Source organism: Camelina sativa, chromosome 5 (genome assembly GCF_030686135.1).
Source record: "Camelina sativa cultivar CO46 ecotype springtype chromosome 5, ASM3068613v1".
In the NCBI taxonomy this organism is placed as follows: domain Eukaryota; kingdom Viridiplantae; phylum Streptophyta; class Magnoliopsida; order Brassicales; family Brassicaceae; genus Camelina; species Camelina sativa.
Window position 1 is genome coordinate 12,970,044 of NC_141884.1, and position 27,477 is coordinate 12,997,520.

Genomic DNA, 27,477 nt, shown 5'->3' on the forward strand with positions numbered 1-27,477 from the left:
TGATATAACGAGACCTTTTGTTTTGGTAATGCTCTGTATAACGAGACATAAGGAAAGGAAAAAACATTTAATACAAATTATCATTTTTGGAAGAAAAGAAAAATGTTATTATAACTTTAAAAAAAAAACAAAGTTTCTGAATGAGTGAGTGTGATGATGCCAAGTGAAATGACAATTAGGTTTCCTTAATATAAATACTATACACAACAACAACATTATTTTAGAAAGAAAAAAATTGAATTAGTCTCACTTTCAGTTAATTCGTCTGTTGTTAACGTAACACACACGGGAATGGTTGTAATCTCTGAACTTTCCGGCGGCTCTAATGGTGGTGATGATCCAAACAAGAATCTTCAAGAAGAGAATCAAGACGAGGATCCTCAAGATGGAGTAGAAGAGAATCAAAACGAGAATAATCTTCAAGAAGTAGAAGAGAATCTTCCTCCTCAAGAACTTCCTGAAGATGTCATGGCGATCATCGTCGCACGCGTGTCGAGTTGTTATTATTACCCGGTGCTATCTTGCGTCTGCAGAGCCTTTCGTCAACTAATCACTTCGCAGCAGCTCTTCCAAACGCGCACGCGCTTGGACCACGGCGTCACCGAACCGGTTCTTTATGTCTTGATGGGATTCTCAATGATGACTACTTACCCAAGATGGGTCTTTCTTCTTCATCGGAGAAACAACGTCCCTTTACGATTGAGCAGAGTACCTTCACTTCCTCCCATGTTTCCTGGATCTGCTGCCGTCACAATCGGACACAAGATTTACGTTATGGGTGGTTACGTTATGAGTGGTTACCTCTGCGTTAATCAAGCCTTGACGAATGCGATTTTCATCGACTGCAGATTACATACGTGGGGGCATCTCCCAAATATGCAAAGGGCTCGTTACAATGCAGCCGCCGGAGTGATCGACGGAAAGATTTATGTAATCGGTGGTCGCACGAAGCAAGATGAAGACTGGATCGAAGTGTTCGATGTGACGACTGAGGTTTGGGAAACTGTGCCTAGTGAATGCCCTAACGATGCAAGTGTGGATGGAATGTTTGGTACGTCTGTGGTGATGCAGGGGAGAATCTTCATTTTGGATCGTCAGTGTTGTTTGGCTTATGAACCAAGACACGGTCTATGGCAGTCATGGGAACTTGAAAGTCAATTGAAGAGGTTTTGGCACCCGTTGTCTTGTGTTGTTAGAGATTTGTTGTATGCCTATGATCCTACGTGTTCTCTTGCACATCCAATACTGGTATATCATCCGAATGAATTGGTTTGGAGACCTGTGATGGGTGTATCCACTTATCAATTGCCTATGCTCCGTGATGATTGGTCTAAGATGGCGAATGTTGGTGGCAAGTTGGTGATTTTGGGGAACAATTATTGGTCTATACTTGAAATTCGTTGTGTCGAGATTGCGTTGGAAACACGTAATGGAGATCAGATTTGGGGGAAGGTGGAATCAGTCTCGCCTGTGTTTACAGGAGGCGTGTGGACTTTGCCTTCTATTGAGTTTTGTCGAACTGTTACGGTTTGATGATTCCAGTACTTTGCTGAGATTGATCATAGGTATTTTTTCTATGATGAGTTTGAACTGTGATGATGAGTCAGACATTTTCTTTAGCCTCTCAAGTCTTAGTTAAGCTTTGATGAACTTGCAGGTGAAGGATCGATCTTATATTTCGTACATCTACTGTTTGAGCAGCTTGTTGATATGAGAGCAAATATTAAGCAAAGTGATTCAGAAACTTTTATCTGACGCATTAGAGAGTAACTCGTCCTTCTTAATCTTTGTGTACAATCTCTGAGTCAGCCACTGCAGTTTTAGTCCTTTTTTTATGAAAAAAACAACAAGACATGTTGAAATGCATCTTTTCTTTCGGTTCTCTTTTTTCACAAACTTCCTCCGGTTTACTTTTAGATATATAACTACCTTTTTGTAAGAAACCAGATTAGTTTATACACTAGTGAAACCTAATCTCTGCTTCGACTATATGAGCAAGAGCAATATGAAAAAGAAAAAAAAAACAGAGTAGTTTATTTATACTACTTCCGGTTTGCTATAATCTCTCTCTCACAGAGCTTATAAATATCAGTTCCCTAAATTATATTCTCAATAACCCAAATCTTCTTTGGCGCCTTCGTTGCTATCCCTTACAAAACGCCAGCTTCTGGCTGTGCAGATGAAGAGATGGGTACTTCATTTCTTCTTCATCATTGATCAGCACTGCATATTCTACATGTGACATCTCTGGTTCGTAATTATTGGATTCCAATCTCTACGTAATCGAACTGGTAAACCAGAGAAAGGCATTGAGAAAATAGATCCTTCAGTATCCTTTCATCAGTACCTCAGTCAAGACGGCTAAGAAAGCACCTGAATTCAACGTATGAAAGACAAATTAGGGTTTTAACTAGAAAAACTGAGATACTTGTGAGTCAAGCAACCAATGGTGAATTGTTTTTACAGGGAGAAAAATGATATACTTAAACTGAGAATTTTTAATTACTTTTTTAAAAATAAAGTTATTTTATAATATTTTTCTTTTTATAAGAGAGCATTTACTTATTAACTATGGTTTCATTATAAGAGAAGCAAGAACAAAAAAAAAAATACAGAAAGTAACAGCTTCTCTCAAAAATCGAATTTAGTCTCCGTTTCAGTTAATTCTTTGCTACTGAGGTCACACGAAGATAGCTTCAATCTCTGAAACATTCGAAGACAGTTCTAACGGCGGCGATTCAAACAAGAAACCGGAAGAACTCCACAAGAACCCACAAGAAGAAGAGAATCAAAACGAGAAACCTCAAGAGGAAGAACAAGTTGAGAATCTTGTACCGGTTACTCGATACATCCCAGAAGATATCGCCGAAAGCATCCTCTTACTCGTCGAGAGATGTAATTTCCCTAAGGTATCTCTCTTCACAGAGCCTTTCGTAGCGTCATCTCTTCGCCGAGACTCTACCAAAGGCGCTCGCAACTCGGCCTCACCGAACCGGTTCTTTACGCTTCGATCCGATTCCCTCCTTATATCATACCGAGCTGGTTCATTCTCAACCGTAACGTTCCAAGAAACATCTCTTTACGATTGACCGAAGTCAGATCACTTCCTCCTATGAATCTTGGATCTGCTGTGGTCACAATCGGATACCACATGTATGTGATCGGTGGAGACAACGGACTATATCGATCCACATCGGATGTGTTTCTCATCGATTGCAGATTCCACACAAGTCGCTCGCTCCCGAGAATGCAGAGGACTCGCTACTGTGCAGCTGCCGGAGTCATTGACGGAAAGATTTACGTGATCGGAGGTTGCGAGCAGAGAGATGATAATTGGATCGAGGTGTTCGATGTAGAGACTCAGACTTGGAGTAGTGTGCCAGCGTTTGGTCCACCCCCGCTCTGTACTTGGAGTGGAAATTTCTTGGCATATGTGGTGATGCAAGAGAGGATATACATTAAGAGCCATGTGAGTTCTTTCGCTTATGAACAAAGACAAGGTACAATGCAGAAGCTATTGGGATTTGAAAGTGATCAGTTGTGGTATCATTGCGACAAGGGGTTTTGTGTGGTTGAGGATTTGCTCTATAGCGTGCATCCCCACTGTGCTTTTGAACATCCGATACTGGTATGTGATCCCAATGATATGGTTTGGAGATCTGTGGTGGGTGAATTCTTTTTGCCCAACCTCAATCTAAAGGAGTGTAAACTGGCGAATTGTGGTGGGAAGTTGATGCTTTTAGGCCCTACTAACAGCCTACATGGTCTTAAAGATGTTTGGTGCATAGAGATCGCCTTAAAAAGACTTGAAGGAGGTGAGATTCGAGGGACGGTCGTATCAAGATCGCGTGTGCTTAAATCCGTCAACTCACCTTTCATTGATCTTTGTCGCTCTGTTACGTTTTGATGGTTCGTGGGACGATTGTTTCTTGCAGTTGTAAGGTATGTTAATTAATCTTTGATGATACTATGACATTTTCTGTAGCCTCAAGTCTTATTTAGGTTTTTCATTTACTTGCAGGTGAAGGATCTTTACATCTACGGTTTTCAGCAGCTTTGTTGATATAAGAACAAATATGAAGCAAAAGTGGTTCAGAAGCTGTTTGTTATATCTTTGAAATTTACTCGTCTTTCTTTACCTTTTTGCACAATAGGGCGCATTCGTGTTCTAGCCTTTTTGATTCTTACAAAACTTGTTGATATGCATCTTTACTTTACGTACTTAGCAATCTTAGCAATCATTACGTACTGTTTTTTTTTTTTTTTTTTTTGGTAGTTGCATTAACATTCTTCTGTAAGTAATCACTATCAGATTTCACGAATCCTATTCTGCTACCGTGCTGCGTACCATATATTTACCCTCTTTCTGTTCTGTTTTACTTCTTTCTTCATCTTATAGTAAAGTACTGTAAAGAGTAAAGACAAAATCATCTTTTTATACAAGACACATGAAAATTTACAAAGCCCAAGAAAAAGTCAAAAGTGGATCTCTTAGTTGCCGTGAGCTCTAAGGAAGCAAAGCACTCACAAAAAAAACCTATACACTCTCTCTCGCTATATTTTTGTATGAAACATATATTTGATAATAATACAGCACAAACAAAATTTTCCTATCTACACAAAAATCTTATCATTCATTTCTCCCTGTTTTGTATGCATATTAGCACTGTATAAATTGGTCGCTGCAGCTATATTTGATGTTTGATAATACACCAAATTAAAATGACTTGGTTCTTTGTTGACTTTCCTGAAATGCGATGAATTCTCTGCATCGAAACTGGAGAATCAGATTGTGTTCCTTGTAAAAGTTAGAAGTTTAAAACCAAAAAGCTTATAAGAGTCTCACTTGAGTATCAAAAGAAATTAAACAATTTGATTTCATCAAAGGCAATTATCTCAAGCTTAGTCGTAGCTTACCCATTTCATTAATTGATACCATCAGTTTGATTGTTCTTAAGTTATACAACCAATGGATCAATGGACTGTCTGTGGTCTTTTGAATATATAGGCTCATCATTGTACGCTACTTCAGATCCCTCATACTTTCATGTTCAATGTTAAGCAGAAGAGTTATACACTTTTGATTAATTATAAACAGAGCATTGTAACTTTGGATTATGATAATGGCTTACCTCTTGCTTCTCTTTAATTGTTCCCGTGGGCCGTGGCATCCGAACAAACGGTTTCTATTGTATTTTCCTCAGTTGGTTCAAATTGCTCCTGCGATCGAGAAAACAAATCCAAGCATCAAACAAGGTACATGTAATGTATACAACGATATAATTAACACTTACATCTATTTTATTATGAAAGTATCCATATAATTAACAAGATTCAGCAGGTCTGCAGGTGGATCCATATTTTGCAGCTGACCAAATGATGTATGATCCACATCCTCAGAATGAGTCTGGTCTAGATGTAACATGTCTTGGAGAAGTAGCAGATTCTTCAGAGTTCCCACGATGATTTACATCAGAAGAAGCTTCATCTTCCGCAGCGACACAAAAAGATTACTGGTTGAGGGAGATAGATAAACTTGAAACAGAAAAATAAAAGTAAAGAAAAGCAGAGAGGATTTTGAGATGACTTACAGAACAATAAGAAGAGGTTATTTTCCATCAATTGGGGCATAGTTCAGCATCATCCCTAATATTATTAACAGGAAGAAAGAGTGAACCTCCATATATCTCCACCATCTAGAAGCAGAAGCCAAGAAAACCAAAAAAAAATCTCAGACTCACTTATGGATGGGGAACTACTGAAGCGAACGTATTGAGTAATGAGACGACTTGCCTGACTTGTTCGGAAAAAGTAATAGAGTCTTTGCGTCGACGACTGAGCTTCTTCTCTCCGGCGATGAGTTGTTTATGTGGAGAGATGTTTCACAGAATCTCCAAAAGAAACAAACCCATTAATTAAGATCTTATCTATGAAATAAAAGTCATATTTAAGAAAGCAAAACACTCAGATGAAGAAACACAAGAATGTATACCTTTTTTGTTGTTGTGGAGTTTCTGGCCAAATCAGATGAGAGTTGAAGCAATACCACGAAAACAACGTCTTCTTCTGATCATCACCTGCAAAGACACGAAAACAAATAACTTCCACCAGATGTTATTACGTACTCATCATATATATATAAAGAGTGAACCATATATAAACTGCTTGGAGAAGGACTTCTGACAAGGCCGCTATCTTGATAAAAGCTATATACCTCTATGTTTGACGTTGTTACCGTTGGGGAAGGTTTGCTTTTGTTTGGATCATATATCCGATCTGCATAGAAGAAGCTTCGTTAAAACAACCAGCCTAAATGAAAACAAATTCGGGGAAGCGGACAAGACAAAGACCGTTTTTGTTCTGAATCTACTTCGTACGTCCTTGAAAAAAATCTGAGTCATGTTTCACCCAAAACGAAACACAAACTCATTAATTAAGATCCCATACACAAAAACGAAACTCTTCTTTCAAAAGCAAAACATTGGCAAATCGATTAATAGGGGTAGAAAGATACCTCTGGACTTGTTTTGCTCTCTTGTCGCCTTTGCTGAATCAGATTGGTAGTGGTAACTACGTTTTTAACACTCATTTCCCTGCAGTTATAAGAATCAACACATTAAAAACAAAAAACTATAACAAGAGGAACGTCGCCGACAAGACAAAGACCTAGATTAGCTTTTAATCAAGTTTGATGTTGTTTTACTGTAAGAACACGCCGGCGACCGTTTTTGTGTTCTGAGACAAGAAAGCATCGTCCGTCCTGGCTGGAACACGAACACAAAGACCTGTTTCGTCTCACCCAAAAGAAAACAGTAAGTTCTCGCAAATGAAATTAAACAGCAACAACATTAAAGGAAAGGGAACAAGAGAGAGAACCTTCAAAAGACCCAGCTAGCTGAGGCCCAATTTAGGTAATTGGGAGAACCTCCGGCAGTTATCAAGAATTTACCTCCAAGATAGTAGTAGCCTTGTCAACTGAACAAAGTTTACCGCACCTTTGCTTCCCAAAATCAAATGCAACACGACAATGTGATCAACCTAAGCAGAATCAGAAACAAGAATGCAATTGAGCAACTCCTACATTAACCAGACGTCAAATAGTTTTCCAGCATAATTAAATGTCTAGTAAATGCGGAAACATGTACCTCACTTGCATAATAGGACATGGTACAAAAGCGAACTTCCTCACCTTGTCCAGTAAGCTCCCGGATGAATGATCAAAAGGTTAAACTGCTTATTAAATCCATTTAGCTCGCTTAACAGATCGTGCTCTTCCGAGTATCTAATATTGCATTACAGTTTATAAATAATCAAATAAATATAATCTGCGATTTAAAGCAACTTGCTGACTTAAAGATTGGTAAATCAAAGTGGACAGAGAAAGGAAGACGTATTGAGCCAAAGACACCTATAACAAGAAGAAACAGTTTGGTACCTTTTTGGTTCTAAATCTTCTTCATTCTTCAAACTCATAGCATATCACCCATCTGCACAAGAATAGAGAATTAGAAGAAGCTTCCGTAATATATTTTACTTTGCTTCAAGCTTTTCATGCAAACCTGCAAAACGAAACAAAACCTGAGATTCTTGTTACAGTGTTGGTTAAAAAACAAAAAACAAATAAAACACAATATACTTGCTTCTGGACTCGATTCTTTAGTACGCATATCTTAACTCATCACTCAGACCTGCAACCAAAACCATATTAAAGAAAAAACTCATCAATCACTAGAATCAGTTTTAAATTTGGCACTGCAGTCTGAAGTGTGAAATTGTTCTTTTCATACTTTTTACTCAGCCTAACAAAACATAACTCAAAAACGTTACTCTGAAAAACAATTTACTGAAAATTGTGTTTTTTCATACCTTAAACTAAGCTTCAAGCTTTTTTCAAACACATCTAAGTTATGCAATAAACCCTGAGATTCTTGTTACACTGTTGATTAAAAAAAAAAACAGAAACAAATAAAACACGATATACCTGCTTCTTACTCCATTTAATAAAAAGAATCAGTTTGACAAACCCATAGCATATCTCCGATCTGCACAAAAACAGAGAATTAGAAGAATCTTCCTTAATATATTTTTCTAAGTCTGAATTAAACAACCAGCCTTGGTAAAAAATAAAAATCTGAGATTATACAAAAATGTTTTTTTATCATACCTTATACTTAGCGTCAAGCTTTTCAGGCAAACCTGCAAAACGAAACATAATCTTGAAATTCATGTTATACTGTTGATAAAACAAAAACTAAAAGAAACAAATAGAACAATGTACCTGCTTCTTGACTCCATCACAGGCCGTGCTCTTCGAGTATCTGAAATTGCATTACGATTTATCAGTTAACAATAGACCTGCTTCTGGACTCCATTTAGCTCAGTAAAATCAAGGGTTTTGAACTGAATTCTGGTGCCTTGTCGCCGAGTTTCCACTTGACTAGTACCTTGTTGTTCAACAAAAAAAAAAAAAGAAAAAAGAATCATTGGCTGAGGGAGATAGAAACACTTGAAACAGAACAAAATAAAGAAAAGATTAGGATTTTGACATGACTTACAGTGAAGAGGATTTCAACATCATTTGGGTCCACGATTCAGCATCATCACTAATAATATCATCATCATCTAAAGAAGCAAAAGCATGAAAAAGAGAAATCTCAGTCTCACATATATATGGATGGGGAACTGAAACGAATGTATTGAGTGATTGTGAGTAATATGGAGTCTGGCTTGCCTGAGTTGACGATTGAACTTCATCACTCTACCAAAGGATTGAAGTAGTTCCTTACAAGTCACAACACCAGGATCACTTGTCATGTCAGAATTGGAACTAGCAGGAAGCCTATCACTGAAAAAGAAAGACAACCAATAATGTAAAAAACATACAAGTATTAGACAATAAGGTAATTAAGTGTTCTAAACTTCATACCTGGGGGCGGAAGCAGTCTCTTGTCATTGGCATTCTAAAGCTTTGACTAAACAACATGATAGAAGCTAAAAAGACGAGGATAGATAAAGAGATCAATTGGGCTCAAAGTGCTAGACCTCCAGAGACGCATCATGACAGCTCAACCAAACCACAGATTACCGTCCTGACAACAAGAGACTTACAAGATAAGTCCCCTCCCTCTCAGTGATAAACCTTGATGCTTTCGTACGTCCTTGGAGAAGTATGGGTCATTGTCCTGGTTTGGGAACACACAGCCACAGACACAAACCTGTATAGTCGTTTCACCAGGCAAAAGAAAGGAACAAACCCATTAGTTAATTAAGATACAAGAACGAACTACTCTTACTTCAAAAGCAAAACATTGACACCACCTCTGTAATTATAATAGCAGAATGAAAAGTTCAAAATCGATAGGGTTTAGAAAGATACCTCTGGTAGTGCTAGCTACGTTTTTAACCCTAATCCTGCACTCCTGCAGTGAAAAGAAGCAACACATTAGAAAGAAAGAAAAAAAAAACTATAACAAGAAGAACAACGCCGAGAAGACAAAAGACCTATCTATTACCTTTTGTTTTGTAATTGATTAGTTTGAGTCAACGAACACTGACGCCGGCGACCGTGTTTGTTCTGAGTCGAATCAAATCATCGTCAGTCCTCGTCCACGAACACACAAGACCTGTTTCAGTTTCACCCAAAAAAGAGAAACAAACCATAAAAATTTCCAGAAGCAAAAAATAAACATTCATACGAAAAATTAAATTGAAACACGAAACGATACCTCCTCTGACTTGTTCTTCAGGTGATTATTAATATAATAAGAGGAGACCAAGTTGTCTCTAACTAAACCCTAAATAATTCATTCATGTATAAAAATATAAAAAAACAATGTTAAACGCAAATGTGACGGATCATTGTGGGGATGCCAGTCTGTGACTACATTTCTTTTGGGAGAAAAAAAAGTGAAGAGGTTACATATTCAAATGTTTCAAGGAACAATGAGGCAGGTCTACTACCTAGTAACTGCATCTGTTTGGACTACATAGTAAAGAGTTACTGTCAATCTTAGTAATAATACATGTACTACTCACACTTTCTAGCGCTACACTAAGCCATATTTCTGCATATATTTGAATAGTTAAGACTTTACCAAGACAAAATGGGCAAGTAGGTTGCTCTATCGGACCAGCAGCACAAGGCTGTAGTAGATCCACTGAACATCTAGAGTAATAACTAATAAGCATTCCACATTCCACTGCACAGAGTTAGATGTATCTTTAAAAGAATTGTACTTTGTACACTAACTCGGGACGTTTTTCAGGAAAAGGAAACACGTGTTACAAGACTGGATTAAGAAACATACTGTTCCCACATAGTAAACGTCTTCAGTTCGGAAACCAACCAACACTGCAACTTCAATCCTCTTTATTGCCTTTTCTTCTCCAAGTCCGTATTTCAGAAGCATTGTAGCGCTGAGAATGGTTGCCAATTGGTTCGTCTTATCCTGGAAATTCAAAGAATAGAGAAGTTGTGCACTTTATTTTTGGGGGCATGGAAGTAGTTTTAATATAAGGGAAATACAGTTAGCACCTGTCAAGCAATATCAGGTGCAGAACCATGTAAAGGTTCAAAGAGTCCAGGTCGCTGTATTAAGCATGAAGGGTTTATGTTTAGACAAGATCTACTGCATAGTAAATCAGATCGATTTATATTATACCGAATCACTAAGACTAGAAGATGGCAGCATTCCAATGTTTCATGTGATTCACTGAAGCTTCACCGGATAATAATATATCACCTAATTTGTTGTTTGTAGCAATGGTGTAAACTGCACATATGAAACTGTATCCATTGTAAGTATTTACACAATTTCCAAACCGTTATCAACGCTGACTAGTTTGGCAAATACACGTACCTGTTTGGGGTCACGAACAAGCTGCATCGCAGCATTGTCAACATCAACATATTCAGAGGCTAGTGTTGTTACTCGTTCCATCCATTAAATAGTGGCCTGCAGAGGAAAATATTGCATTGGCATCAGTGAGCAATTTTATCAATCCGAGGAACATAAAAACTGCTTTAAAATATTAGTCTGTAGTACTTAACAATCTATCCACGGAAATCTGTATCTGAGATTTTCAATCATGTACCTCGAGGGTTGCATAAACCTCACTGTTCAACACAACTTCTTCGCCGTTTTCATTGGTCTTTATGCCCCTTGGCTCTACAAAACAAATACCTAATCGTGAGACATCATATCTAAAGAAACTGTCCCACTACATAACGAGAAAGACAAGAATTACAATCAGTTTTAAAATTTAATAAACTAATTAAACTGACCTCATGTAAGATCTTTTACAATATTTAAGATCAACACCTTCTGCTACCTCTCTCTTCAAGGCGGAAGCATCCACTAACTGTATAAAAACAAAACAAAAATTTGAAGTTCACACAAGAAACAAAGTTCAGACTACCAAGAATTTCTGAGATTAGGCTGAGGATGGTTACCTATGGCACAACTGTAGCAGGTCTCAGATTTGCAAAGACTTTAATACCTGCACGAAGCTGAAGTAACCCCTTCTCACGCCTCAAATGCTTTTCACTGTTATCCCACTTGTACCTTAAATCATACCGAACATGAAAATATGAGAAACTGTATTTCCCAAAAAAAATTAGAGCCAACAACATAGGTTGGGACAAGAGAGAAGACATACCCTCCAATGGCTCCAAGAAGCACTGCATCTGATTCTTTTGCAGCTGCGATGGTCTCCTCCGGAAAGGGAACTCCCAGAGAAGCTCTTCCAATAGGCATCTCCCGTAAGCTAAATTCCAGTCCTAATACAGAGGAAAGACGCAATCTCTTAGACATTTCAGCGGCTAAGAAATAACCATTTTGATTACAACGAAATAACCCCACCCACGATTCTAAATCCCTTTCTTCAGAAAAAAAATCTCGCCAATTTCTCATACTAACATCTTTCAATTTCTAATACAAATTCTAAGCAGAAAACAGTAAGTTCTCGCAAATAAGATTAAACAGCAACAACATTAAGAGAAAGGGAACAAGAGAGAGAGAGACCCTTCCAATGATAATTGGGAGAACCTCTGGCCACGACATCAGAAAGAATATCAGCAAAAATCATCCCAGTCAGAATGAGAATGGTATCGAACTGGGACATAACAAAGTTAAAATGCATTTTGTAAATCATGGGAGTTAATACATGAGGAGCTGGAAAAAGTGTTCCAGATTGGACTGGCTTTCAGAAAGAAAAAAAACCTGTCCCGGGTGCCGAACAAGATCCATCACAGCAGTGTCAATCAAGAGATGACTCGCTTCAACCTCAGTATACTCTGAAGCCATTGATATGACTATTTTCCTCCACAACAGCGAGCGATCCCTGCACCCAAAGAAATTTCAGAAAGAAAAAAACATGAGGTCTGGATCTATCACAAAAGTTTCTAGTTTAGCTGGAAGTTTTATACTTGTATGCAGTTATCAAGAATTTACCTCCAAGATAGTAGTAGCCTTGTCAACTGAACAAAGTTTACCCCGCACCTTTGCTTCCCAAAATCAAATGCAACACAAGCAATGTGATCAACCTAAGCAGAATCAGAAACAAGAATGCAATTAAGCAACTCCTACATTAACCAGACGTCAAATACTTTTCCAGCAAAATTAAAAGTCTAGTAAATGCGAAAACATGATACCTCTCTTGCAGACGTATTGAGTGAAAGACATCTATAACTAGAAAATTTGATGTTGTTACTCAGTCACAATCTTCTTCATTCTTCAAACCCATGGCATATCTCAGTCACATTCCATCTAAAACTGAAACCAAAAAAAAAAAAAAATTTAAACAGCAGCATGTCGGAATTTCTTGTCAATGCTCGCTTACGTCGGTTATGGACAAGTAAAATAGCAGCATGTTGGAATTCAATCAAAATATAATTCCAAGAAGAAACAAAAGAAGATGCGAGAAAAGTTAAGAGGAATCATAGAGTTTCAATAGTTTATTACCTGTGGAAGGGAATTGTTGGCATGAAGCAATGACTGGTACCTTTTTGTTCACAGGGTCTTGCTTTGAATTCTGGTGCCTTGTCGAGTAGCACCTTGTTTTTCAACAGAAAACAAAAAAAAGGAAAGGATCATCGGTTGAGGGAGATGGATAAACTTGAAACAGAACAAAATAAATAATAGCAGAGAGGATTTTGAGATGACTTACAGTGCAAGAAGAGGGGATTTCCACCGTTTGGGTGATAATTCAGCATCATCCCTAACATTAATGAGAAGAAACTGAATCTCCATCATCTAGAGAAGCAACAAAACCAAAAATCTCAGTCTAACTTATGGATGGGGATCTGAAGCAAACGTATGGAGTGATTGTGAGTAATGGAACGACTTGCCTGACTTGTTCGAACAACATGGAGTCTTAGCCTCAACGATTAAGCTTCTTCTCCCTGGTGATGAGTTGTTTTTTGTAGAGAGCTGTTTCAAAGAATCTAGAGAAAGAAACGAACCCATCAATTAAGATCCCATATAAAAAACAACACTCTTATTTAAATACCAAAACATTCGGATGAGAGTTGAAGAAAAACCAAGAATAGTTACCTTTTTCTGGTTGTAGAGTTTCTCGTCAACTCAGATGAGAGTTGAAGACGTCCTGAAAACAACGTCCTCTTATGTTCATCACCTGCAAATACACGAAAAATATACTCATCAACAATGCTTGGTTGAAGGATAAAACTTGCAACAGAAGAAAATAAAATCAAGATAAGGATCTAAAGTTTACTTACAGAGGTTTTATCCGTTGTTGTTGTTGACTTGTTTTGTTGTTGTCGTTGAGAGAATCTACATAAATTACAGATGAGGAGGAAAGAGTTTCTGTTATGCAGAGTGAGATTACAAGTGAAACATGCTGTTTTTGTAACAATTGGGCTCACTTGTCTTGCATCATCTAGCTTTTGCTTTTGGAGAGCTCTATTTTCCTGAATCAGTTTGGTAGAGCTAGCTATGTTTTCCTGCAGTGAGGCAATAAATGGGCAGAAAACTGTTACAAAAGAAACGTGATACCAGATTTGGGTATCAGAATCGTTATTAATAAGACTACCTTGAATTATGGCAGACGTGGTGTACTTCTTTGTGGTGCAGGCAAAAGCTGGAGTTGTGGAGTGAAGAGCTTGCTGATTTTGAAACAATAACTGACTCACCTGTCATCTAGCTTTTCCCTTGTGATGGCTTTGATTTTGATGACTCAGAATGGTAGTGCTAGCTAAGTATTAAACACTCGTTTACCTGCAGTTAAAGGAATCTACACATTAAAATAAACTATAACAAGAGGAACCTGAGACACATTTGGGGTATCAGAATGGTTATTAAGAATGTCAACTACCTTTATGCATTTTTCTGATTACTGCCTTTGGCTTGAGTCAGTTCTGGTGCGTTACACTTCAGTAGCACCTTGTTGTTCAAAACAAAAAAAAAAAAGATTACTGGTGAAGAGAGATAGATAAACTTGAAACATAATAAAATAAAGAAAAGCAGAGGATTATGAGATGACTTACAGAACAAGACGAGTGAACCCCCATATATCTCCAATTTCTAGAGAAGCAGCAAACAAGAAAACTAAAAAAGTCTCAGTCTCACTTATGGGAGGGGAACTACTGAAACGAATGTATTGAGTGATTTTGTTGAGTAATGGAACGACTTGCCTGAATTGTTGGGAAAAGTAATGGAGTCTTTGCGTCAACGACTGAGCTTCTTCTCTCCTCCGGTGATGAGTTGTTTTATGTGGAGAGATGTTTCACAGAATCTCCAAAATAAACAAACCCATTAATTAAGATCTTATCTACGAAACAAAAGTCATATTTAAGAAAGCAAAACACTCGGATGAAGAAACCCACAGTAAACCCCAAGAATGTATACCTTTTTTATTGTTGTGGAGTTTCTCGTCAAATCAGATGAGAGTTGAAGACGCCATGTCCTCTGAACATCCATCACTTGCAAAGACACGAGCAATGTGATCAACCTAAGTAGCATCAGAAACAAGAATGATATCGAGCAACTCCTACATTAACCAGACGTCAAATACTTTTCCAGCAAAATTAAAAGTCTAGTAAATGCGAAAACATGATACCTCACTTGCAGAATAGGACTCAGTACAAAAGCAAACTTCCTCACCTTGTCCATTTGTGGTAAAGCCTCGAGGATGCCCATTGCAAATACCTATATTCAACAAGGAAAGACACAATCTTTGACAATTTGATAACCACAACAAATGAAATCACTTAATACTGACCTCCAGTAAGCTCCCGGATGAATGATCAAAAGGTTAAACTGGTTCTTGATTCCCGCTTAACAGATTGTGCTCTTCCGAGTATCTGAAATTGCATTACAGTTTATAAATAATCAAATAAATATAATCTGCGATTTAAAGCAACTTGTTGACTTAAAGATTGGCAAATCAAAGTGGACGAGAAAGGAAGACGTATTGAGCCAAAGACACCTATAACAAGAAGAAGCAGTTTGATATTGTTACCTTTTGGTTCTGAATCTTCTTCTTTCTTCAAACTCATAGCATATCACCCATCTGCACAAAAATAGAGAATTAGAAGAATCTTCCTTAATACATTATAATAGCAGAACAATTTAAAATTCCCAATATAATACAAAAGTGATACTCTTATTTTATAAGCAAAAATATTCACACGAAAATCAAATACGTAGATTCATAGGTTTAGAAGAAAACGAGAAGATACCTCTGACTTGTTCAGGCCTGTTTACTCTCTCGTCACTTTAACACTGTTATCGGTCTTAAAATTGACAAATACTTCAAGAGCCGCACGAACCTGCAACAAAAATCCTAACTTCAGATGAATCCAAAATACAAATATAATATTGTCAAGAAAAAAAATTAAAATGAAAGTTTCGAGTATACCACATACCATCCAACAGCTCCGAGAAGAGCATCATCTGATTGCTTTGCTATGAACCTTCTTCTTTCTTCAATCATCGTCTTGGTTGGAAAACACGAACACACACCTGTTTCAGCCCAAAGAAAGAAAGAAACCCACTATTTAATATCCCCATATTATCCCTCCATCATCTGCCTAATTATAATCGTCTATCACCATCATTGAAGTCTTGATTCTACAAAAACAAACATTTAAGAAGAACAAAGTTTTAAAGAAACTTGAGAAGAAGAATCACAATGTTACAATTAATGTGGACAATAAGTGAACCTGATAATAACCTCTGTAATCAGATTCTTCTACCTCTGATTCTTCAACTTCTTCATCATTTTCTACTTCTTCTTTCCCTTCAGCCTAACCAAACATAACTCAAAAACGTTACTGTGAAGAGCTCAAAAAAAAAAAATTACTGCAAAATGTTTTTTCCAAACACATCCACTTTATGAAAACCTGCAAAACGAAACATAAACCTGAGATTCTTGTTACACTGTTGATAGAAAGAAAAACAAGAAACAAAGAAAACACTCATGACACCATTTAGCTCTCTTCGAGTATCTGAAAATGCATTACAGTTTATAAAATTGAAATAAAGTAAATCTGTGTGTTTAAAGCAACTTACTGACTTAAAGATTGGGAAATCGAAGTGGACGAGAACGGAAGATGTATTGAGTCAAAGACACCTATAACAAGAAGAATCAGTTTGATGTTTTACCTTTTTGGTTCTGAATCTTATTCATTCTTCAAACCATAGCATATCTCCAATCTGCACAAAAATAAAGAATTAGAAGAAGCATTAGTGAATAATGGAACATGTTTTTTCATACCTTATACTTAGCTTCAAGCATTGTAAGCAAACCTGCAAAACGAAACATAAACCTGAGATTCTTGTTACATGTTTGAATAAAAAAACAAAAGACAAAGAAATAAATAAAACACAATGTACCTGCTTCTGGACTCCATTTGGCTCAGTAAAATCAAGGGTTTTGCCCTGAATTCTGGTACCTTGTTGTTCCAAAAAAAAAAAAAAAACAAAAAGGATCATTGGTTGAGGGAGATAGATAAACTTGAAACAGAAGAAAATAAAGAAAAGCAGAGGATTTTGAGATGACTTACAGTGAAGAGAATTCTACCATCATTTGGGTCCACGAGTTTAGCATCATCCTTGATAATATCTCCATCATCTAGAGAGGCACAAGCAGGAAAACAAAATTCTCAGTCTCTCATATGGATGGGAAATTGAAACAAATGTATTGAGTGATAGTGAGTAATGAGTCTGACTTGCCTGACTTGACGATTGAGCTTCATCTCTCTAACAAAAGATTGAAGTAGTTCACAACACCAGGATCACTTGTCATGTAAGAATTGGAACTAGCAGGAAGCTGATCACAGAAAAAGAAAAACAAACCAATAATGTAAAAAAAACTATAAGTATTAAGACATTAGTGTTCTAAACTTCATACCTGGGGGCAGAAGCAGTCTCTTGTCATTGGCATTGTTAAAGCTTCGACTAACAACATGATAGAAGCTAAGAAGACATGATAGATAAAGAGATCAATTGGGCTCAAAGTGCTAAACCTCCAGAGACGCATCATGACAGCTCAACCAAACCACACATCACCGTCCTGACAACAAACTTAGCAGTGAAAAGAATCAATACATTAGAAAGAAAGAAAGAAAGAAAGAAAGAAAGAAAGAAAAAGAAGAAAAAAAACGATAACAAGAAGAACAACGCCGATAAGACAAAGATCTTTTATTTTGTAATCGATCAGTTTGAGTCACCGAACACGCACGCACGCCGGCGACCGTGTTTTTTCTGAGTCGAATCAAATCATCGTCTCAGTCCTCGTCCACGAACACGCAAGAGTCAAGACCTGTTTCAGTTTCACCCAAACATAGAAACAAACCCTAAAAATTTCCAAAAGCAAGAAAATTTAAATTGAAGAAGAACACGAAACGATACGTCGATACCTCCTCTGACTTGTTCTTCAGGTCCGCTTGCTCTCTCTCGCCGCCGTTAGGATCGAACGGTCTCTCTCTCTCTCGCCGCCGTTAGGATCGAACGGTCTCTCTCTCTCGCCGCCGTTAGGATCGAACGGTCTCTCTCTCTCTCTCGCCGCCGTTAGGATCGAACGGTCTCTCTCTCTCTCTGCCTCGCCGCCGTTAGAATCGAACGATCTCTCTCTCGCACTCCCTCTCTCTCTCTCTCTAAACTGATTTTGATTTCTCCAGGAGCGTCAGAGAGTTTTTATAAAACGGTCAAAAAAAAAAAAACGGTCAAAAAAAAAAAAAACGGTCAAAAGAAAAAAACGGTCACAACCCAAAAAAAAAAGGAAATTTTGCCAGTTTTGCCACATTTTATTTAAAAAATTTCTCCAATGCCTATAAGAAAAGGGAAAAAAGTTTAAAAATACCTCATCTATTTTTTATTTGGAAGTTTAATACCTTGTCTTTTTTGACTGGAAGAAAAATACCTCATTTAATTAAAACGTGTGATTTAATACTCAAACTAATAAATTTTGTTAGTTTCATATTTACGATTTTTTGACAAAAATAAAATTCCATTTTTACCCTTACTATATCAATTAATAATTAATTTTAAATGATTTGGTATTAATTTATAATTTTATTTGAATTAAAATTAATAAAAGAAATATTAAATAAACTTAATTTTAATTCAAATAAACCTATAAATTAAGAAAAATTCTTGGGTTTACAAAAGAGTGATTAGGGTTTAGATTTTACAATTAAACGAAATTATATGTCGGTTTGGGTTTACAAAATAGTGGTTAGGGTTTAGATTTTATAATTAAACAAAATTATATGTCGGTTTGGGTATACAAATAGTGGTAGGGTTTAGATTTTACAATCAAACAAATTTATATGTCGGTTTGGGTTTATAAAAGAGTGGTTAGGGTTTAGATTTTAAAATTAAAAAAAAAATATATGTCGGTTTGGGTTTATAAAATAGTGGTTAGGGTTTAGATTTTACAATTAAACAAAATTGTATTTTAATTTGGGTTTATAAAAAATGATTAGGGTTTAAATTACATAATTAAACAAAATTATATGTCAATTTAGATTTATAAAAAAGTAATTTAGATTTACATATTATAATTAAAAACTATAATATAAATTTTGGAATTAATAACTTTAAAATTGAATGATATACAGATTTTTTTCTTTAATTAATAATTTGTTTCCCTAATTAAGTGGGGATGAATCCAAGAATTGTCCATAAATTAATACCAAGTCATTTAAAATTAATTATTAATTGATATAGTAAGGGTAAAAACAGAATTTTATTTTTGTCAAAAAATCGTAAGTATGAAACTAACAAAATTTATTAGTTTGAGTATTAAATCACACGTTTTAATTAAATGAGGTATTTTTCTTCCAACCAAAAAAGACGAGGTATTAAACTTCCAAATAAAAAATAGATGGGGTATTTTTAAGCTTTTTTGCCAAAATCTGTCAATATGGCATGGTGTTGATTGACGATATTGTCCTCCGCGTCTGTAACGAAAGAAAAGGTGGCGGGAATTTTTTCTGTGTGGTCGTATGTTTTTGGCGGACATGTGACGTGACATGCATTAATTGTGGACAAAAGGGTGTGTGTTGGAATATGAGAGACAAATTGTTTTTATGTTTTAGATCTGAGTTTTGTTTTGGATTTACGGTTGTATTAGAGAAAGCTAATGAGTTCTGGTTGGTGGACAAATTAAAAACACGAAACGGGGAGACAGCGAAGCAGGTAATGTCCGTCCGCCAATAATGGTGGTGGTTGTGTAGTAAATTTTGATTTGAGGCCAAAGTTTGAAGCTTTTATTGCGTCTGTAAGCTAAACTTATATAAAGGGAAAAATTCAAACTTTTTTGTCGTAGGTTGTTAAACGATTTAATGGACGAAACGGTGTGTGTTTATCGTGGTGAGTGGAAGTGTTCTGAGAGTGGGGTGTGGAAATTTGTACCGCAACAGGGCGAAATGGCAAGGTGTCTCTCCATTGAGAAACTGAAAAGTATACGCGAGTTGACTTCTGCAGTAGAGGCTATATTCCGTCTAAACCCGAAGGAAAGCGCCGTCGTTTTGAGTTCATGGTACCCAGGTGATCCTTCGGTATTCACGGCAGACAAAATCCCTCCGGTTTCAATCTGTAGTGAGGTGGAATTCGCCCAGTTCAAAAAGAGACGGACTTTAGACGGTGGCAATAATTTGTACGTAAACGTCACCACTATTGTTAATGATGGAAATATTGCGGTGGCTGGTGAGATGGTTTTACCTACCCAGGAATCAGTTGGGTCGCATGCCGAATTGTTACCTGATGTTGAGGATGATGTCATGGTGGCTCATGCTGAGGAAGTAGAAACTTTTTACAGAAACAGATGGAAGAATATAGATGTGAACAAGAAATTGAATGCGGCAGGCAGTGGACATCCCAATAGGAAACTGAAGAGGACCACGGTGGACCAGTGTGTGGACAAAGATGCAATCCTGGTGGTGGGTAAGAGGACAAGATGCAGTGGAAAAAGTCTGTCAACTGAGGTGGAGGACAACTTAAGAGAATCTGGATCGATAGACAGAAACAATGTATTTTCGGTGGACACTTTGGGAGATTCTCGTTTGATAGACAAAAACAATGGATCATTATTGATGGACAACAAGTATGGTTCCTCGTTGATGGACAACATTCCTCTGAGCCTGTCAACTGATGTGGAGGACAACTTAAGAGAATCTGGATCGGTAGACAAAAACAATGTCTTTTCGGTGGACAAAGTTTATGACTCATCTTTGAAGGACAATATGGGAGACTCTTGTGTGATAGACAAAAACAATGGCTCATCAGTAATGGACAACATGTATGATTCATCGTCGATGGACAACATTCATCCGAGTGTGGTGTATGAAACATCCATTGAAGTCGTGGACTTAAATATGCAGAACTCTATTATCTCTATGAATTCTCAGGTTGCTGAGAATAAGGTGGCCGGGATTGTGGAAAATTCACAGGAAGACTTGTCAACCGAAAATGAGGCAAGCGAAGAGGAGGAGGAAGATTATGATATCGATGAATGGACAGAAAGGATAAATAATGATTATCCGTTAGATTGGGATCCTTACAAAGGTGTGGGTGGTTGGAATATGGTTGTTGGTAATGTTTCAAATGAACATGTTGACACCCTTGGTTGTAATGGTGTATTAGAGGAGTCTAGAGAGAGAGATTTAGATTGTAGCCCCGTTGATCCAACTGCTGATGATCTGCCTGTTATTCGATTATGTGAAGATATACCAGTTGGTGATGATGCACTTGCACTTACATTAGGTGACGATGAAGATCGCCCTTTCTTGGAAAGGACTGGTGTTATAGATGGGGTGGACCCATTATTGTTGGAAGATGCACCACCATTTCATGATAATATGCGAGGTGCACCAAGTGAAGAGAGGAACATGGACCTGAAGCGCGAAGGAGATGCAATTTATGTTGGGCGAGTATTTGCTAATAAGAAGGAACTAAGAAAGACTTTGGCTGTTTATGCTTTGAAAAGGCTTTTCACATTCAGATTGGGAAGTCTGACCCAGGGAGGGTTATTGTTACTTGTGTAGATAAGAATTGTGGTTGGCGGATCTATGCAACTACACATCCCAATTCCAAAAATTTGGAAATAAGAACAGTAACGCTGAAACACAACTGTGATGTTTCATGCAGGGGTTGATATGGTGAGAAGGCATCAGCTCAGATATTAGATAAATTATTGCAGTCGAAATTTGCGAATGGGAAAAAAGGTCCAAGGGCTTGTGAATTGCCTAGTATGGTTTTGGAAGAGCTTAATGTTACCATTAGTTATATGAAAGCTTGGAATGCGAAGGAACTTGCTATTGAGGCTGCTCGTGGTAATGAGGAAGACAACTATCGGTTTTTGGCCACTTATTTCCACTTGGTGAAGCAAACCAATCCAGGTACAATTAGTGATATGCACACAACCGTCGACAAGAAGTCGGGTAAAACCTTGTTTAAATATCTGTTCTTCGCTTTTGGGGCTTCCATAGCTGGTTATAAGTATTTGCGAAAGGTTATAGTGATAGATGGGACGTCAATGAAAGGCAAGTATAAAGGATGTTTGGTGGCAGCTAGTGGACAAGATGGGAATATGCAGATATATCCTCTTGGTTTTGGCGTTGTTGAGAAAGAGAATGATGCCGGTTGGACATGGTTTTTTAGAAACTTGCAAAAGTTTGTTCCTGATGAGAAAGACCTCGTTTTTGTTTCTGACCGACATGCAGCTATTTACTCTGCCCTATCAAAAGTTTACCCACTTGCTCACCATGCTACTTGTACAGTACACCTGTTCCAAAATGTGAAGCATAATTTCGGTTGCGAAGGACTAGCTGGAATAGTTTCAAAAGCTGCATGAGCGTATATGGTAGGTGATTTTCGGTATTGGTGGAGAGAAATCGAGCATCGTAATCAGGAGTGCGCGGATTATCTTATGGAAATTGGTTTGCCACATTGGACACTTTCCCACTTCCCTGGATCGCGGTACAATATAATGAGTAGCAACATCTCAGAGTCACTAAACGCAGCTATGAAAAAGGCAGTCGACTATCCGATAGTGTCAATGGTTGAATTCTTAAGGGCCATGTTAATGAGGTGGTTCTGGTGTAGGAGGACATTAGCAGGTAAAACAAAGAGTAAGTGTACTCCAGAAATTGAAGATTTGTTAATAGACCATCTAAAAGAGTCAAAAGACTGTGGTGTATATTCTGTTAGTAACTGGATATACCAAGTCAATGATGGCAATGGCTGTGTTTTCACTGTTAATTTGGAGAAGAAAACATGTATGTGTAGGGTTTTTGATGTCCTAAAAATTCCCTGTTGTCATGCTTTGTCTGCTAGTCGGGTTAGACATGTGGACGAGTAGTCACTTATCGATGAGTGCTACTTTGTTAGAGCATGGATGAAAAAGTATGAAGGCCTCGTTATGCCAGTCCCAAATGAGAAAGATTCAGACATTCCGGAAGAGTTTGGTGGTGTTGATGTAAATCCACCAAGGACCGTTCGTGGTGGTGGGAGGCCAAAGAAAAAACGAATTCCATCGAAAGGAGAAGTCCACCACGTGAGTATGCTTATAACTTTCCATTGTCCCTTTCTAATGTCCAGTGTCCAAGAAATAATCATTTTGCATTGTATGTTTTGTATGTTTCAGAAAAAGAAAAGAGTCACGAAGTGTGGAAGATGTTTCGGCAGTGGTCACAACAGGAAGACATGCTCCATGCTGATCTGAAAGAGTTGTTTAAGTTTATGTGTTTCTTCAAACTTATAAGAGGTGTTGGTAGATATCCTAATTTTTTGTGGACCCCTTGGATATCCTCATTAGCGGAACAACATTACCTCTTACGATTGTAATTGTCGTCTCTATCTTATATTTTGTTTTTGGTCGATTTATCTTCTTTAATGGACGACATTATCTTTTACGATTTTAGTTATCTGTTGCATATATTTTGGTCCACTAATCCTCTGAGTCAGTAATTTGTTTTGTCCACTATTCATAATTTGTTTTGTCTACTATTCATATTGTCCACTAAATGTATAATTGTAAAGAATACCTAAGTTGTCTACTACAGATGGGAAAATTAAAGTTGTCTACTGTAAAGTTGTAAAGAATACCAAAGTTGTCCAGATGGGAAAATTAAAGTTGTCTATTGTAAAGTTGTTTACTAAATTGTCTACTAGCATAAACTTGTCTACTAACATAAAGTTGAGTACTATCCGATAGAAAGTTGTCTACTGTGAAGTAGAAAGTAGAAAAATGACCATTAATATAGTAGACGATTACATGTGAACAAAAGAACAAGTGGACTACTTGTTCTTTCCTCAAAGATCAAAGAAAGTAGAAGAACCATGGTTAAAAGTGAACAATAGAAGACGCTTAAACATGAAAAGAGAAAGTTTCCTTATTTAAATGCAGAATAAACCATGGTTAAAAGAAGTACGAATAGGAGGAACGCAATGGCTACGTTTATGATATTGTTGGTCCATATGGGAGAGGATTGTGCACCGCTCGAATTGCCTACGAGATCTTCCATTCGCTCTGTGTACAATCTTGAGCGTACCAGTTGTTTTAGTTCTTTCATATCTTCGCCAAGGAATTTTAGCTCAGCCCACTTCATACTTGGTTCAACGAACTCACCATCAGGTCCTCTAGTGAGGTATGCAATTCTGTCTTCTTGTTCATTGTTCTTCACCTGGAGATCGTGAATTTCCTCGACCACAGCTTTTTCCCACGACTTGATGAGATGAAGACCCCCGTCCTAGATAATATCATCGATAGAAGTAAATAGTTAATTATTTTTTCAAAAAACAAGTTTCAATTGAGTAAGAGGTGTGATTTTGGTTGCTTACAAAATAATTTTCACACTTATAGAACAACCGGCCTCCCTCAGCACTCTGGACTGTTTCCAAAACCATTCCACCACCACAATTGCAACTCGTAGGAATGCCAAACTTCCCGCTTCGACGGTCACGAGAATTTATAGATGAGGCGGGCGAAGCAGATGATGAAGAGGGTTGACTGTAGCTATATTGCCCCATAGAGCTCTTAGAAGGGAAATTAGGTTTAGAAAAAAAGTTTGGTGAAGGGATCCAAAGACAGATGCTTCCTTTTTAATAGATAAACTGGCAAACTTTAAAAAACATAAAAAAGTAATAGTAACCCATTTTTAATTAATTATACATATTGCTTTATCTGACAATACGCAAGTTGCTTGTGGTGATGTAACTTATCAGTACAACTCTGTTGAGTCTACAGACCTACAGGTAATTTTAAAAATAAAAATAGGACAATACATACTACTACGATGGAGGACAACAATGATGGAAAAAGGACACAACATATTGGTCAAAGTTGAGAAACCCAACAGTAGACAAGATGGGATTAAACAATCTGATGGACAACATTAGAAACAATAAGCTTCTAGGGTATAGCAAACAAGTTTTTTAATCTTTGGCAGCGCCACCAAGTGTAGCATGCGGGGCACCTTTTGCTCTCACAGCAGTCGTCGCACACGTCAGGGAGGTTTGGTATTTTTCTTTCGAATTTTACCAAAGCTGGACGTCACAATATCGACCTCGTTCTCGTCTGTTTAAATGCACCCCTGAATTTTGTCATTAGGCCAATACCCTCATCCGTTTCCCCAACACACAACATCAAAATAGTTAGAGCAAAGGTTGCTGAGGAAGACGGATGGAATTTACCGAAGAGAGAGCTCCAATTGTAACCTAGCATGGCAATGGCTTCTCGGTACTCTCCATATCTCGCTAATAATCTAATGGCTTCTAGATACATTGCAGCGGGGTTTCTTGCTCTAATGGTACGCTCGAAGAAAGGTCGAAATAAAGAGCGTCTATTTACAACCGTAGGGTTTTGTTCAATAAGGAGGATTGAGGCTTCTCGTAAAACGACCTCGTTGAAAGCGAGTCGCATACCATCGGGTCCAGCAGCAATAAGGGGTGCTAAGAACTGAAATCCAGACCTAGCGACGAGGCTAACAATGTATAGTGTGAGATGTTCTGGTAGGGAAAGGAGATCGGCCATGTTTGAAGTTGTATTTACTGAAACAAGGAGGACACCCTTTTTATTTAGAGAACATTTACTAATTAAGTGTAAATTTGTTTGGTGGTGGTTGATTTTGCAGGTCAAATATTTATTTAGATGACATCAAATATTTTTACGTAACATTCAATGCTGGAACGTAAACTTGTAGACAAATCAAGTTCAAATTTGACCGGGTAGACAAATTGAACTGGACATGGTAGACAAATTTGACGTAAACAAATTTGTCCTAGTAGACAAATTTGACCTGGTAAACTTGTCTACCTAGATAAAGTTATCAATTAGGATAATTGAGGCTTCTCATAAAGCTATTAAGAAAATGTAAGGGTTGGTTAAACAGCTGATGGTGGTGATTGTGGTTGTAATAAGGTAAAGTTAATAATCAGTCCTGAAACAATTTATTACCAATAGACATATAAATTCTAATGGCTCTTCTAATAATGTCTACCTTGCTTTTTAATTTGTCCACTACTTAGCAAACATTACTAAAGTTAATAGTCAGTCCTGAAACAATTTATTACCAATAGACATATAAATTCTAAGTAGACATCATAAGACAATATTAACATAAGGTAAAGTTAATAATCAGTCCTGAAACAATTTATTATCAATAGACATATAAATTCTAATGGCTCTTCTAATAATGTCTACCTTGCTTTTTAATTTGTCCACTACTTAGCAAACATTACTAAAGTTAATAATCAGTCCTGAAACAATTTATTACCAATAGACATTACTAAATTAACATATAAATTCTAATGGCTCTTCTAATAATGGCTCTAGACAATATTAACTTACTTTTTTACTAACTTACTTTAGACATATAAATTCTAATGGCTCTTCTACTAACTTACTTTTTTAGTTGTCCACTAATTATTAAACAAGATGACCATCCATTAGAAAACATTACCAAAGTTAGATTATACAAAAAGAACAATAATCTTACGTTACGTTAACCACTGTTAAACAAAAAGACAACATAACTAACTTAGTGGAACAACAAATTCCTCGTACACATCAATGGCGAATCGCATCCTCATCTCGTCCACCTTATCCTCGGTTAGTCCATCAAGCCCCAACCCTTGCGCATGTAACTCAATGAACTTGACGGTCAGAGGCCCGTAGTCTCCCGTGCGGTCGTTCTGGTAGACATCGACTAGCCTCTCAAAAGTGAATGCGTGAGGAAGAGTGCAGTCAATACCATCCGTGTCTGCAAATTTCCTAATAATCAAAGGAAGCATCGCAAGCAAGGGTTCAGCAATCGTGGCAATCTACGGGAGTCATTGTTTACGATGAGCGGATCTAAGATCAATACTTTTCCCAACTTCAACTTTATAACAGCAGCAACCCAATGCCTCTTTTCCCAATTCAGTGGTAGGTAGACGGTATCAACATCAGTGTACCATCCCAATTTGGCAGAACGACTGGGGACTAGACCTTTAACATAGTTCTTGATCATATTGTTCCATTTGAAGGAAGCTTTCTTCTTTGTCTTTTGAAACCGAGCATAATCATCAGCCAGCTTATTTGAAAACCATGTATCCAACACACCGATCCGATCCTTTAGAAAAGACTCACCTACTCTCCTCCACATTATGCTCAGCATTGCTTCCATATGCTGTGTGGTAATAGGATAATTTGTAATTAGTGATAATGTTTGTGATAGCTCTCGGAAAAGTAAGATATAGTTTAGAATGTACTCACAGGCGAGTCCACCCATTTAGTGGGTGTGTATATGATTTGAAAAAATTCCCTCTTCTCTCGATGGCCATTAATTATATACTCTCTGATAAATATGTAAAAAAACAGATTTCGTTATGGAGAAGACAACATTTAAAGATCAAATTATAAAACAAAATGTATAAAAGACAATTATATGTAAAACTTAACTTACTTTTTCACTCCAGCTTTGTTAAGAATTTTGTTCTGAGAGAGGTGGACACAGGTCGGAAAGGCATG

The 27,477-nt window shown here is 37.2% G+C and overlaps 1 long non-coding RNA gene and 3 pseudogenes across 51 annotated transcripts; 3 read left to right on the top strand and 1 right to left on the bottom strand.

Annotated features, from left to right (window-relative positions):
* The first annotated feature begins 291 nt into the window (after positions 1-291).
* Positions 292-1,250, top strand: LOC104789197 (putative F-box/kelch-repeat protein At2g29860; annotated as a pseudogene).
* A 34-nt stretch (positions 1,251-1,284) lies between these two features.
* On the top strand, positions 1,285-4,335 carry LOC104789198 (F-box/LRR-repeat/kelch-repeat protein At2g29770 pseudogene; annotated as a pseudogene). Its single transcript, XR_015598059.1, has 3 exons — positions 1,285-1,527; positions 2,691-3,942; positions 4,022-4,335. The product of XR_015598059.1 is annotated as an F-box/LRR-repeat/kelch-repeat protein At2g29770 pseudogene (transcript).
* Positions 4,336-4,416: 81 nt separating this feature from the next.
* Positions 4,417-18,232, bottom strand: LOC104786687 (3-isopropylmalate dehydrogenase 2, chloroplastic). Of its 50 annotated transcripts, none has more exons than XR_015556822.1 (60): positions 17,882-18,141; positions 17,374-17,784; positions 17,196-17,292; positions 17,027-17,094; positions 16,857-16,915; positions 16,738-16,769; positions 16,626-16,676; positions 16,195-16,267; positions 15,887-16,091; positions 15,701-15,790; positions 15,481-15,531; positions 15,241-15,322; positions 15,123-15,167; positions 14,868-14,941; positions 14,654-14,754; positions 14,507-14,543; positions 14,335-14,402; positions 14,053-14,237; positions 13,886-13,963; positions 13,739-13,793; positions 13,554-13,635; positions 13,349-13,444; positions 13,168-13,253; positions 12,963-13,054; positions 12,653-12,773; positions 12,453-12,544; positions 12,222-12,342; positions 12,024-12,114; positions 11,659-11,779; positions 11,453-11,564; positions 11,285-11,361; positions 11,095-11,168; positions 10,860-10,955; positions 10,662-10,772; positions 10,535-10,588; positions 10,308-10,448; positions 10,095-10,199; positions 9,513-9,623; positions 9,377-9,419; positions 8,927-9,215; positions 8,732-8,845; positions 8,556-8,622; positions 8,279-8,444; positions 8,165-8,196; positions 7,982-8,042; positions 7,637-7,688; positions 7,436-7,559; positions 7,146-7,282; positions 6,877-7,038; positions 6,704-6,785; positions 6,515-6,593; positions 6,351-6,392; positions 6,215-6,276; positions 5,993-6,077; positions 5,794-5,891; positions 5,592-5,696; positions 5,295-5,488; positions 5,133-5,220; positions 4,918-5,042; positions 4,417-4,766 (listed from the first exon to the last, which is right to left on the bottom strand). It is a non-coding gene; the product is annotated as a 3-isopropylmalate dehydrogenase 2, chloroplastic (long non-coding RNA). The 50 variants fall into 50 exon arrangements; XR_015556823.1 differs by having other exon boundaries at positions 13,354-13,444; positions 14,053-14,152; positions 14,868-14,970; positions 15,079-15,167; XR_015556821.1 differs by having other exon boundaries at positions 14,868-14,970; positions 15,079-15,167.
* Positions 18,233-19,810: 1,578 nt separating this feature from the next.
* On the top strand, positions 19,811-23,190 carry LOC109132845 (uncharacterized; annotated as a pseudogene).
* Positions 23,191-27,477: the final 4,287 nt, after the last annotated feature.